At 43.9% G+C, this 13165-nt stretch overlaps 1 protein-coding gene across 3 annotated transcripts in view; it reads left to right on the top strand.

Moving 5' to 3' along the window:
- The window catches only part of HIPK2 (homeodomain interacting protein kinase 2), a 214092-nt gene that overhangs the window by 49438 nt on the left and 151489 nt on the right, over nt 1-13165 (top strand). The window lies entirely within an intron of this gene.

Raw genomic sequence — 13165 nt, 5'->3', positions numbered from 1 at the left:
ATAAGCTCGTCATATCTGCTCCTCCAAGCCTCTGTTGGCACATGTCTTATGGAAAATAGAACTTGACTTCCCTCGGGATGAATTCCCAGTGGGGCGTATGGGCATCAGCTGGTGCAGTTTGTACAAATCTGTCCCATGGACTAATTAATTCTCCAAGCACCCTTGTGTGACAAAGAGCTATTATAAGAACCCATTTTTGAAGCTGGAAAACATACTCATAAAAGTTAAGCAAGTCTGTGAAGTCACGTACAAAATCCATACAAACTAGGGCTTAGCTTTTTTAGCTAGCTTTCACAGACCAGACCAATGTTTTGGAGAGATGGCTCCAAAGTCATGACCAGCAAGTGGAAACTAGGTTATTTGGGGCGGAATCTGTTGTTCTTTAACATACACACTCAAGAAAAAGGGTGTATCCCAAGTGCAATCTTTGTGTGTGAGGTGTATGTGTGTATGGGGCCAGTGTCAAGGGCAGGTGTAGTCAGGCACTTGCCACACCCCACCCAAAACGCCTCCTTGACTTGCTCCTCCTCTTTACGATGCAGCCTTCTTGTCGTGGTGATGAGGTAGAGGAGGAGTAGATTCCACTGCCGACTTGCTCACTGGCACTCTGCCTGTCAAACAAGCAAACGGTGGCAGTGATGAGAAAGAGGGTGAGGAGCAATAGCAGCTGGTGACAATGGTGGTGAGAAGGGAGACTCACTAAGGGAGGGGGCCATTGACAGTGTCTTGTCCAAGGGTTGTCCAAAACCTGGACCCAATACTGTGAGTGTATATAATAGATCAGGGCCCTATTTAATATGGAAGTGAGGCTCATTGAAGGAATACAAATCACCACTCCCATTTGTGTAACGCTGTTTTTATGAAATGCAAATACTACTGCCATGTAACATTTGCATAGGGTTATAACCATAAGTGTGAAATTGCATAGATCACACAAGTAATAGTCAGAGAAGTGACAAATGTGATACATGTACAAAATAAGTAACTACATTTGGACTTGCGTAATTCCCCCAGAAGTTCTTTATCCCTGCTTTACCCGGTAGCGAAATCATCAAGAAAGGAGGGCACTGGGGTATTTTTTATTTTATTTTTTGTGTTGCTTGCTGCCAAAACGGAGCAGATTCAGATAGGAAGTTTATTCTCAACCTATCAGTGGCTTTGGAAACAGGGAAGCACAGTGGGAAAACTGTGGATTAAGTATAGCTCTGATGCTTAAAGAAGGAGTTCATAAGGCCCTTACACAGAAACAGAAAAAATAACTTTGGTTCATAATAGAAATTTGAGTGCTAATTCAAGGAGTAGATATAGCCCAAACCATTTAGCTTTACTTTTGTGTTTTAGTTGAATATTGTGTTGAATATTATTACAGAAAAAGAGAAGGTTCAGCAACAGGAGAGATGTACTTCCTGTTCTCTTTATTCCTCCCTGTTAACGACCAAGGGGGACTCTCACATCTTTTCCACCCAAGATAGATACAAATGCTCCACATGCAGGAGCAGCATGTGCTTTCACCTGGCTGTATGGGAAAAGAGAAGTGCAGTATTTAGGACTTTACAGAGAAGTGCAGAGATAACTGCATTTCCTGTCTCCCTCCTTCTCTGTCTACCCGACCTTTGCATTGCATGCAAATAGTTCTCCTTTTAAAAAATCTAACTATTAATCTGTTCCCTTCCTAAGCACCCCCATTTCCCCTTTCTGTCCTACTCTTTCTCTCTCTTTGTTGTTCTCTTCTGATGCCGATTGTACTTGTGGAAAGTACATGAACATCTAACACGCTCTCAAGAAGCAACTCTTACAAAAGCTGTTGGGTGTTTGCTTTTATGGCGCTAAACCCAGGGACCTCAGCTAGTTAGCTAGTTTGCAGCGTATAGCAAGTGCACACATCTCACTGTCAATTTACAGGCTGTCCAACTCACTCACCCACAGCCCTTATTGTCTAGGAGCCAGATATAAGCTTTCCAGGTAAAGCCAAATCTCAATCCTTCCTGAACATTCTTTTGCTCATCATGGCTGGTATGCCAGGTCTGTGTCACTGCCCCTGCGTGACCTGTTTTCCATAGCTTTAGCTCTTGTTCAGCCTGAATCATACTTACTGTCCTGGTTTGCACATAATGCTAACTGATGGTTTATTTTAGTCATGGTTAACCCATGGTTTGTTGTCCAACCTATGGTTTGTTGTCCTACCTGTGGTTTCTCTGGCAGATGATTGAACAAACTGTGGTTTGTTTTCTCAATCCCAGGGTTGTTTTTCTCTTCCTTGCCTGCTCCCTCCCTGTATAGCAAATGCCTTTGTGGTGCTGTAGTACTGCCATGTAGAGCAGCTGGGTTTTTTTTTACCACTCTTGCCCACCCCCTCTGTAGCACGGTGAAACAACCCATGAAGAACCCATGGTTCTGGGTTTGTATGTAAACCTATGGTTTAAACAACTCAAGAGTTCACACCCCAACAGCAAACCATAGGTTTTCATTTTGGTTTGTTCATGGTTAACAAATTATGATTTGTTAGCACAGCTAGGTTCGCACATAATGACAACCCAGAATTTGACAACCCATGGGTTAAATAAACCACAGGTTAGTGTTATGGGCAAACCAGGTCACAGTCTACATAGCAGTTTTTTTTTAGTATTCACATATATTATTTCAGTAATCTTCACAGAACCCTGTAACATGGGTTCTCATTATTATCCCCATACTATAGATGGAAGGCTATTAACAACATAAGAAGAGCCATGCTGGATCAGACCAAGGGTCCATCTCATCCAACATTCTGTTTACATAGTGGCCAACTAGCTGCCTATGGGAAACCCACAATAGGACATGAGTGGAATAGCACCCTCCCGGTTGTGTTTCCCAGCAACTAGGAATCGTACATAGGGATACTGCCTCTGATACTGGAAGTGGCATATACCCAATGACTAGTAGCCATTGATAGCCTTATCCTCCATGAAGTTGTCCAATCCCCTTTTAAAACCATCCATGTTGGTGGTCATCACTACATCTTGTGGTAGAGAACTCCAAAGTTTAACTATGTGCGGTGTGAAGAAGTACTTTCATTTATCTGTCCTGAATCTCCCACCAATCAGTTTCACGGGATGACCCTGGGTTCTAGAATTATGAGACAGGGAGAAAAATTATATTGATTTGCCTATGGCTACTTAGTAGTGAGTTTGTGGGTGAAGCAAGATTTTAATCAGGGATGTCCTGCCTCATGCACTTAGCTGCTGTACCAAACAAGCTCTCACTGGTCCTCACCTTTCTGTGGGGTACTTTTCAGGGTTTTTTAAAACTTCCGTTCCCATCACTCTCATCCATGGGACTCTCGTAGTCACCAAGTGAATGGGGTATGGATCCTACATTTGCCATGTACCACCCAGTTGGCCCAACTCCTTAAAAAAACTTGTTCAATCAACTAAAAAATATCTAAATGGTAGCAGTAATTACTGACTATGGTGCAAATCTCTGCTAAAAGGATGGGAAAGGGGTGCCACTGGTTTTGAATCTTGTTTATAAAAGGCAATCCTGGAGGTTTGTGACATGGGCACTAATCAGAGTAAAAATGGTGTCGTAACAGTTTGGAATGATCAGGCCCTCCATGAATTACACTTAAATGTTCAGCGCCATGACGAGATCCTCAGGCAGCCTCAGCAGGAATTGTTTTTCTAAAACGTTCCCAATCTCTAACACTACGGGGGGTGCGCCATCCAACTGGGAATATGTAGAAGAGGACTGTGTTTCGTTTGCAGATGTATTTATTAGGGAAAGCTGTGGTGTGGGGGGATCGGAGTCTCTACACAGTTCTCTCTGCGTCCTTAACGTTTAGGTGTGCATAGATGTTTAGAGAAAGAAAAAAGATTTCTTGATGGGAGACTTGAAGACATTGATTTCAGGCGTCTTAGGTGCATTGTTTAAATATTGAATTTAAACAGGCCACAGCCTGTCCACAATATTTTTCAAGCAGCTAGTGGCATTTTCATAGTTAGGGGGGTTTGTGAGATGCTGGGTGCTACCAGATGGAGGACCCCTAGTACCAGGGCCAGCATCAAGAGTAGGCATGGTCAGGCACCTGCCGAGGACCCACAGCCCTGCAGGGGCCTGATAAGAGCCCCTGGACTTGCTCCTCCTCTTCATCATTGCAATCTGCTTGTTCACCTGCCTCTCGCTCTGGCTCAGACAGTGGTGGAGATAAGAAGGAGGAGGATGCCATGGCTTGCTTGCTTACTGGCTGGCAAGCAAGCAAGTAGTAGAATGATAAGAGGATGAGCAGCAATAGCAGCTGCTGACCAGGGTGGTGAGAAGGTGGATTCACTGAGGGAGGGGGCCCATTGAGGGTGCCTTGCCCAAGGGCCCTCACAGTCCCGGAGCCACCACTGCCTTGCACTGCTAATCGAATGACATTGTGTAGCTGTTCTGCCTTTTTTCCTTAACACATTTTTGTTGGGAAGAAAAAAGACGGAGGAAGTGGTGGAAGAAAAAGCCTTGTCTAAAAGCTCTCCATGTCCCAAACCAGCATCCTAGATAATTGCATCATTGTGGCACTAAACTGGGAAGTTCGATAGGGTTCCCTCACAATGAGGCTGGGCTATATAGCTCAGTGGCAGAACACGTGTTTTGCACACACAAGGTGTCGTGTTCAGCCCCTGGAATCTCCAGCCAGGGCTGGGAAAGACCTTTGTCAGAAATGCTGGAGAGCCACTGCTCGTCAGTGTCTTGAGTTCCATGGACCGTGGTTCAGTAACACACCCTCTTTTATTTCTTACATTTATTTCACACCTTTCTACCAGTGCATTGTGCAGCTATCCCATCTTTTCTTCCTTAATGGGTTTTTTTTCTGGTAAGAAAAAAAGCCAGAAGAAGCAGTGGGAAAACACGGGAGGACTACAAATGGAAGACGATGTTGTCTGAACTGCCCGTAAAATTCCATCAATGAAGCAGGCCATGAATTGAAGCAGGCCTTGTCTAGAAGCACCCACTGTGAAAGGTTTAATTGCCTGGTTAATGTAAAGCAAGGCCTCGCTTTCCTGCCATTTGCCCCAATTTATAAATCACCAGTGGTGATTACTATTTGTACAGTGGTACAAATGAAGAGGAAACACTGCGGTGACTTTCAGGTTCCTTGTTTTGTCACCAGCTGCAAAGCCTTTTTTCTTTTCCATTTTGTGAGGTGACAACTACAAACCCCTCTCTTTGCTGTTCTGGTTTTTACACAGACTACGTCACTGCAGGTGTGCAAAATGTTTTTGCTTGAAGAAAAGGAGCCTTGAAACTGGGCGAAGTGTTTACACAATTAATATTGAGTTGAAGTTGGGATGGGACAAATTCACAGAAGAAGGTACCCAAAAAATCCCTCAAAGCAGTGGGCAGACAATTCAGTGTTCCCGTCTTTTCTCTGTCAGGGTGTCTCTGTCTGCAGCAGCTACCAGGCATGCAGAAATCCAACTGGAGCAACTTTTCTCAACAAGCTTTACCACTTCAGTGTTTGTCTGTCATGCAGCTGTTTACAGAATGAGGACTTTGCTGGGAAAAAAGACAGAATCCTGGGTGAATTTTACCCTTCCATTTATTGAGAAAACTGACATCATGCAAATTTGCACCCCTACACACACACAAATTAGTACTTACTGATACTCAGTTCTAACAACATGTCAATTATTTCATAAAAGACCAATGTGTGAAAAAAAGGATGAGAAAAGGTAAGAGGAAGACATACAAGCAACAATTCGAGATTTCTGGGAGCATGGTCTAGAGACTCCTTTGGTTTCTGAGCTTTCAGGAGACATTTGCCTGTACATTTTGCTATCTTTCATGAGGACTAGAAACTTGCTTTTTTGGGGGGGAAATAAAGGTCTATGTAGCTTGCATATTTATTATTTACGAAATGTACATCCTGCTTTTCAGGTCTAAGAACCTCCAAAGCAGCTTACAATATAGAAGAAAAGTATATATAATACAATCACAGTAATATCACAATAAAATACAAAAGAACTGAGTGTTAACAGAGCAGCAACAAACCAGTTATAGTAGCAGGGTGAAAAGTTAAAACCCAAAAGTCTGGTGAAATCAGAATGTCTTGATCATCTGCCTAAAGTATAAAAGGACGGGAGAGAACTAGATTCCCAAGGAAGGGCATTACACACAGAATGTCTGTCCCAACCAACCATACTTCTGAAGGCAAAAGGACACAGAGCAAGGCCTCCTATGATGATCATAAAAGGTGGACAGTTTCATATGGGAGAAGGCAGTCATTCAAATAGTCTGTCCCCAAACTATTTTATGGCTTTAAAGTAATCACCAGCACCTTAATTTTTGCCTGGAAATGAACTGGACACTAGTGCAACTCGCATAACTCCAGAGTTATGTGTTGCATGAAGCAGATCCCTGCCCACATCCTGGCTGCTGGATGCTTCACCAGCTGAAGTTTCTAAACACTTTTTAAGGGCAGCCCTACATAGAGCACCTGGTCACCCAACTGGACAGAAGACACATCGTCAGCCTCAAACCTCCAAGTACTTGTCATGTTGTATGCATATGGATAAAGTGAATATTTGTATCCATGCCTCTGATCAAACAAACAAACAAACAAACAAACAAATAATATCTATTAATATTAACAGGTGCAGTATAATTCTGATACAAGGCAGAGCAGTTTTCATGCCTTTTGTGAGACTCTTAACTGTGATTACACTGAAACATTATTATAGGACAGTAGAAGCAGATTGGGGAAATAGATGAAAGCTGAGTTGCTTTTCTACAGAAAACTAAAGGTGCAGTCCTATGCTTGTTTAGACAGAAAAAAGCCCTACAACTCCCAGCATTCCCCAGCCAGCCGTGCTGGCTGGGGAATGCTGGGAGTTGTAGGGCTTTTTCCTGTTTAAACATGCACAGGTTTGTGCCCTAAAACTCCTTAATTCATCATGACCTGTTGTCCACAGCAAAGGACCTAAAGTCACATGAACAAGATGAAATAGGCACTTTGGGGCCTGGTAGTCTCTTACTTGTGCTGATGGGAACCCTCCACTACTATGATCAAGGCCGGCTATGTGAAGAGTAATGTGCACACAGCACCTGCATGCGTTAAGTTTCACTGCGCTGCTGTGAATGGCTGAAACAGGTCATTGGCAGGTCCGTGCAAAAACTGCATGAATGCAGAGTTCTGTGTGCACCATTCATTCTCACATGGTCCCTTTGTCTCATGGTAATGGCAGTTCACCATCAGAATTAGCTATCAGACCTGGAAGGGACATTTGGAGAGGTCCTGAATCATTCCTGATATTATTTTGTGTCAGAAAAATAGAACCTCGTGAACTCAAGGCCTTCGCTATTGACCTTTGTCATCTACACACATTTTTTCATTCCCTCTGGAAAATGCGATCTGCTGTTCATTCCCCACCCCCGGTAGCTCCTTTGTTTCAGTCTCTCTCAAATGTTTTGAACTCAGAGATCCAATTCTGTTTATTTTCTCCCTTACTTAGTGACATTCGTCAGTGTACAAACTTTAATCAAAAGGGGCCCTTCTTTGCTAACTCTAGACCGAGGCTTCGCTAAAACACAATCTGCTAAATCAAGTTGAAGGATAGTATAATCTTCTAAACTATTAAGGAAAGGGTCTCGTGTAGCCAGCATAAAAACTTCTAAGAAAAGGGGTGCTGGGAAACCAGATGGCTTGCCCAGGACTGTAATATCACGGCACGTACATTGTCTCCTTGGATGGGATGGCTTAGCACTTCTTGTCAGGTGGACCTAAAACCATCCCTCTTCTTTTCAATGGATATCAAACCATCTCATGATGCTACACAGAGCAGGACCACACCTTTATAGTGAAAAGTCACTTGACCCAGGCCAGAGCTGTTTGTGGACCTGGGGAAGGTAGGCAGGGCTGGCCCTACCTTTAGGCAAAGTGACATGCTTGTCTCATGCGGCAGATACTGGGAGGTGGCAGCAAGGTGTTGGAGGAGATTACTGGGTGCTGCATGGTCAGTGCTGCGCTTCCTAAGCTAGCCTGCTGCCTTCAGGTGTGGTGGAGGATGCTGTTGCATTGCCAATTGATGAAGAAAGATCCAACTACCAGTCCAGTCGGCTTTTGTACATGGAATGAGCAGGGGGCACCATCTTGGTCTTTGCCTCAGGTAGCAAAATGTCATGGGCTTGCCCTGGAGGCAGGCACTTGCAGAAGCAGCTTCCTCTTGCTGACGCTCTAATCCCAGTGGAGCCTCTGCTTGGCTTTCTCTGTGGTGGAAAAAGCTGTCTATCTTCTTGGAGGAAGAGGAAGCTGTCTGCCCCTGAAGTGCTTATCTGCCGCCTCTTCCAATTCCAGAAACAGCTCGGGCCTGGGCAAGGATAGAAGATGGAAATTGGCCCCATAGACACAAATAGTTTACACCAGATGTTCTCAAACTATGCTACATGGACCACTGGTGATCTGCAAGTTCCATTCAGGTGGTCTGTGGAAAGGTTGCAGAACAGTAAAGAATACCTGTACTTGGCCCAGCACTCCATTTATTTTTTATGATGTTAGAGATCGAGTTGTTGTTTGTTTAATTTCTTAATTGCCTATCTGGCCCGTCATCCAGCCACTCTGAACGATGTACAACAGTACATACAGTTTAAAACAGTAAAATTACATATTAAAACATCGTATTTCTAAAAATACCTTAATCCACCCCAAATGCCTGCCTGTTGTTGTTTTACCAGAGCCAGATTTATCTTACTTACTTACTTATTAACATTCTGATGCACCCTTCATCTTGACTGATTCCAGGGCACTGTACACTAATAAAATACAACACAATACATGAACTTTGTATAGCAATAAGACAAAAAGGCAACAAGAAACATACCAAACAGAACAGAAGCAATAAACCAATTTAAAATGTCTGGGCAAATAAAATGTTTTGACTTAGTACCGAAAAAGTTTGTAATGAGCTTCCTTAGAGAGGGTATTCCAAAGTCAGGGATACCACCACAGAAAAGGCCCCCTCCTTTGTACATATATAAAATACCGTACCAAGTACTGGTACTCAGAGAAGGGTGTCAGCTACAGATCTTAATATACAGGCAGAATGATATGGGAAGAAGTGCTCCTTGAGGTATTCAGGTCCCAAGTACCATTTAGGGTTTTACAGGTAAGGACCACCACCTTGAACTGGGCTCAAAAATGAATAGGCAGCCAATGTAATTATTTATGTATTGGTGTAAAATGACTCCACCTAGCTAAGGTGGTCAGAATTCTAACCGCTGAATTCTGAACTAATTAAAGCTTCCGAATCACTTTCCAGGGTAGCCCCATATCGAATGCATTACAGTTTGATTTCTGATGTGCGTAACACCTGCATTGTGCATTAGAGTGATTGGTTGTAGCTGCGCAGGCCTACACCCCACTACGCATGTTGATTGCACAAACTTGTGAACTGGCCTTGGTAGAAGGAACAGTGTTTAATTTCTAAAAATGCACGTTGCTAGGCCCGAAGTCTGCATGCAAACCATGCTCTTTGACCCAAAAGTCTTTCTCCTCGATCCCAAATATCTGGGAGATGTGGGAGTAGATGGACTTACTCATCGGAAAGGGAAATGCAGCCTGCAGGTGTTTAGAAATGCTACCTATGTTGCTATTTTTGCACATGTACCTGGCATTCAGAAATAGGTGTTGCAGCAGAGCCCTGGAAAACCACAGTTCCTATTAATGCCTGGACCAGCCTTTCCCAATCTAGAGCCCTCCAGAAGTTTTGGAATACAACTCCCGGCTGGCTGGGGGTGATGTGAATTGAAGTCCAAAACACCTGGAGGACACCAGGTTGGGGAAGACTGCCCTAGACAGTACTAGTTACCTGGTCCAGCCTTTAACACTACAGATGAGTTTAGCATCATAGCATCATAGAATCATAGAATAGTAGGGTTGGAAGGGGCCTACAAGGCCATCGAGTGCAGCTCCCTGCTCAATGCAGGAATCCAAGTCAGAGCATCCCTGACAGATGGCTGTCCAGCCTCATCTTGAACGCCTCCAGTGTGGGAGAGCCCACTACCTCCCTAGGGAATGGGTTCCAGTGTCGTATTGCTCTAACAGTCAGGAAGTTTTTCCTGATGTTCAGCCAGAATCTGGCTTCCTGTAACTTGAACCCATTCTTCTGTGTCCTGCACTCTGGGATGATCGAGAAGAGATCCTGGCCTTCCTCTCTGTGACAACCTTTCAAGTACTTGAAGAGCGCTATCATATCTCCCCTCAGTCTTCTCTTCTCAAGGCTAAATATGCCCAGTTCTTTCAGTCTCTCTTCATAGGGCTTTGTTTCCAGTCCCCTGATCAACTTTGTTGCCCTCCTCTGAACCCTCTCCAGTTTGTCTGCATCCTTCTTAAAGTGTGGTGCCCAGAACTGGACACAGTACTCCAGATGAGGCCTAACCAGTGCTGAGTAGAGGGGAACTAGTACTTCCCGGGATTTGGAAGCTATGCTTCTGTTAATGCAGCTCAAAATACCATTTGCCTTTTTTGCAGCCACATCACATTGTTGGCTCATATTCAGCTTGTGCATAACTTGGCATTTATCCCTATTAAATGTCATTCTGTTGTTTTCTGCCCAGTGCTCCAGTCTATCCAGATCACTTTGAATTTTGTTTCTGTCTTCCAAAGTATTAGCTGTCCCACCCAATTTTGTGTCATCTGCAAATTTGATCAGCATTCCCTGCACCTCCTCCAAGTCATTAATAAAAATGTTGAAGAGCACTGGGCCCAGGACTGAGCCCTGCGGTACCCCACTCGTTACCTCTCCCGAGTTTGAGAAGGTCCCATTGATAAGCACTCTTTGAGTCCGATTCTGTAGCCAACTGTGGATCCACTGGATCGTTGTTTCATCTAGCCCACTTTGAGCTAGTTTGCTCATCAGGATATCATGGGACACTTTGTTGAAAGCTTTGCTGAAGTCGAGGTATATGATGTCTACAGCATTCCCACGGTCCACAAGGGAGGTGACTTGATCAAAAAATGAGATCAGATTCGTCTGGCAGGACTTGTTTTCGAGTAATCACTGCATTGTTTTCAAGGTGCTTATAGATGGATTGCTTTATCATCTGCTCCAGAATTTTCCCAGGGATTGATGTCAGACTGACTGGTCTGTAGTTCCCAGGCTCCTCCTTTTTACCCTTTTTGAAGATGGGGACAACATTAGCCCTCCTCCAGTCATCTGGCACTTCACCTGTCCTCCATGATTTCTCAAAGAGAATAGACAGCGGTTCTGAGAGTTCTTCTGCCAGTTCCTTTATTACTCGAGGATGCAGTTCATCTGGCCCTGGAGATTTGAACTCATTCAAAGTAATTAGATGTTCCTTGACCATATGCCTATCGATCTCAAGCTGCAGTCCTGCCCCTTCAGCCTGTACTTCGCCTTTGCCAGGGGGGTCATAGACCTTCTTTTGGGAGAAGACTGAGCCAAAGTAGGAATTGAGCACCTCTGCCTTTTCTGTCATCTGTTATCGTTTTGCCATCCTTATTTAATAGCTGAACAACCATTTCTTTCCTCTGCCTTTTACCATGCACGTAGCTGAAGAAAGCCTTTTTGTTGTTTTTAGCATCCCTCGCTAACCTCAGCTCATTCTCAGCTTTAGCCTTCCTGACACCATCCCTGCAATTCTGTGCTACCTGCCTGTACTCTTCCTTTGTTACTTGGCCTTCTTTCCACTTCCTATATGTGTCCTTTTTTGTTTTCAGGTCATCCCTAAGCTTTTTGTGAAGCCACATTGGCTTCTTCTGTTGTCATCCACCTTTTCTTCTTGTTGGAATTGTTTGTAATTGTGCCCTGAGAATTTCCTTTTTTAAAAGCTCCCACCCATCTTGGACTCCTTTTCTCGTTAGCGTCGCTTGCCATGGGACCTTACTGATAATTGTTCTGAGTTTATTAAAATCAGCTTTCTTAAAATCCAGGGTATGCGTTTGCTTACACTCGGCTTTTGCTTCCCTTAGAACCAAGAACTCAAGTACAACATGGTCGCTTTCCCCCAGAGTTCCTGTAACTGCTACTTTATCCACTAAATCATCTCTGTTGGTTAGGATCAAGTCAAGGATAGCCGATCCCCTAGTTCCTTCCTCTAATTTCTGTAGGAGGAAGTTACCCACCACACAAGTCAGGAATTTCCTGCGGGGGCCATGTTTTGCAGAATTTGTTTCCCAACAAATATCAGGGAAATTGAAGTCCCCCATTACTACTACATCATGCTTCCTTAAAACATTGGCTATTTGCTTTTCAAAAGTTTCATCCTCGTCTTCTCCTTGATTGGGTGGCCGATACTAGACTCCGACCACCAGGTTCCTTTTATTCTTTGCTCCATTTATCTTGATCCAGATGCTCTCGATGGGGCTACCAAGCTCATCTTCCTGTATTTCTGTGCAGAGATATGTATTTTTCACATACAGTGCAACCCCACCTCCCTTTCTGTTCCTCCTGTTCTTTTTGAACAAGTTATATCCTTCAGTTGCTGTATTCCAGTCATGAGAGTCATCCCACCAAGTCTCAGTTATACCTATCAAGTCATAATTTCCCTCCTGTATTAAGAGTTCAAGTTTGTTCTGTTTGTTTCCCATACTCTGGGCATTAGTATATAGACATCGAAGACCATATGCTTTCTTCCTACATGTGTCCGAAGACTATTATTGGGCGCTATCAGAGCTGTTCTCTCCGTTGCAGTGCATGCGCCTACGTCCATTGTTACCCCCAACATTACATCTCCCTTCCCTGTAGGATTCAGTTTAAAGCCCTCCTGATGAAGTTCTTCATGCTGTGGCCAAACATATTCTTCCCAGCCTTTGTGAGGTGCAACCCATCCCTTGCCAACAGCCCATCTTCCAGGAAGTATAGCCCATGGTCCCAGAATCCAAATCTCTCTCGTCGGCACTACCTTCGTAGCCATTCGTTCACCCGGAGTATTTTTCGTTCCCTTTCTATCCCTCTTCTAACTACTAAATGGTGATAGCCATAACTGTATGTACAAGGTTCAGCAGTGAATGACATCAGGGCCTGTTAGTAATAGCTATATATAGAGGATGTGTTCTCCATTACGAGCAGTATTTGGGCAAGTGAATGAAATCATTGTCACATTGATGTAGTAAAGGCAGAGCATCAGTGCAAGTTAAGCATTGACATGTCTTGGGGCGAATTCTATGTCTAAGTAAACCAGATAGCAGAGT

The sequence above is a fragment of the Heloderma suspectum genome, chromosome 7 (assembly GCF_057233095.1).
Source record: "Heloderma suspectum isolate Gila_16-S chromosome 7, 16-S_ref, whole genome shotgun sequence".
Taxonomy (NCBI): domain Eukaryota; kingdom Metazoa; phylum Chordata; class Lepidosauria; order Squamata; family Helodermatidae; genus Heloderma; species Heloderma suspectum.
The sequence above is the reverse complement of the archived record's forward strand: the minus strand, read 5'-3'. Positions and strand labels throughout refer to the sequence as shown.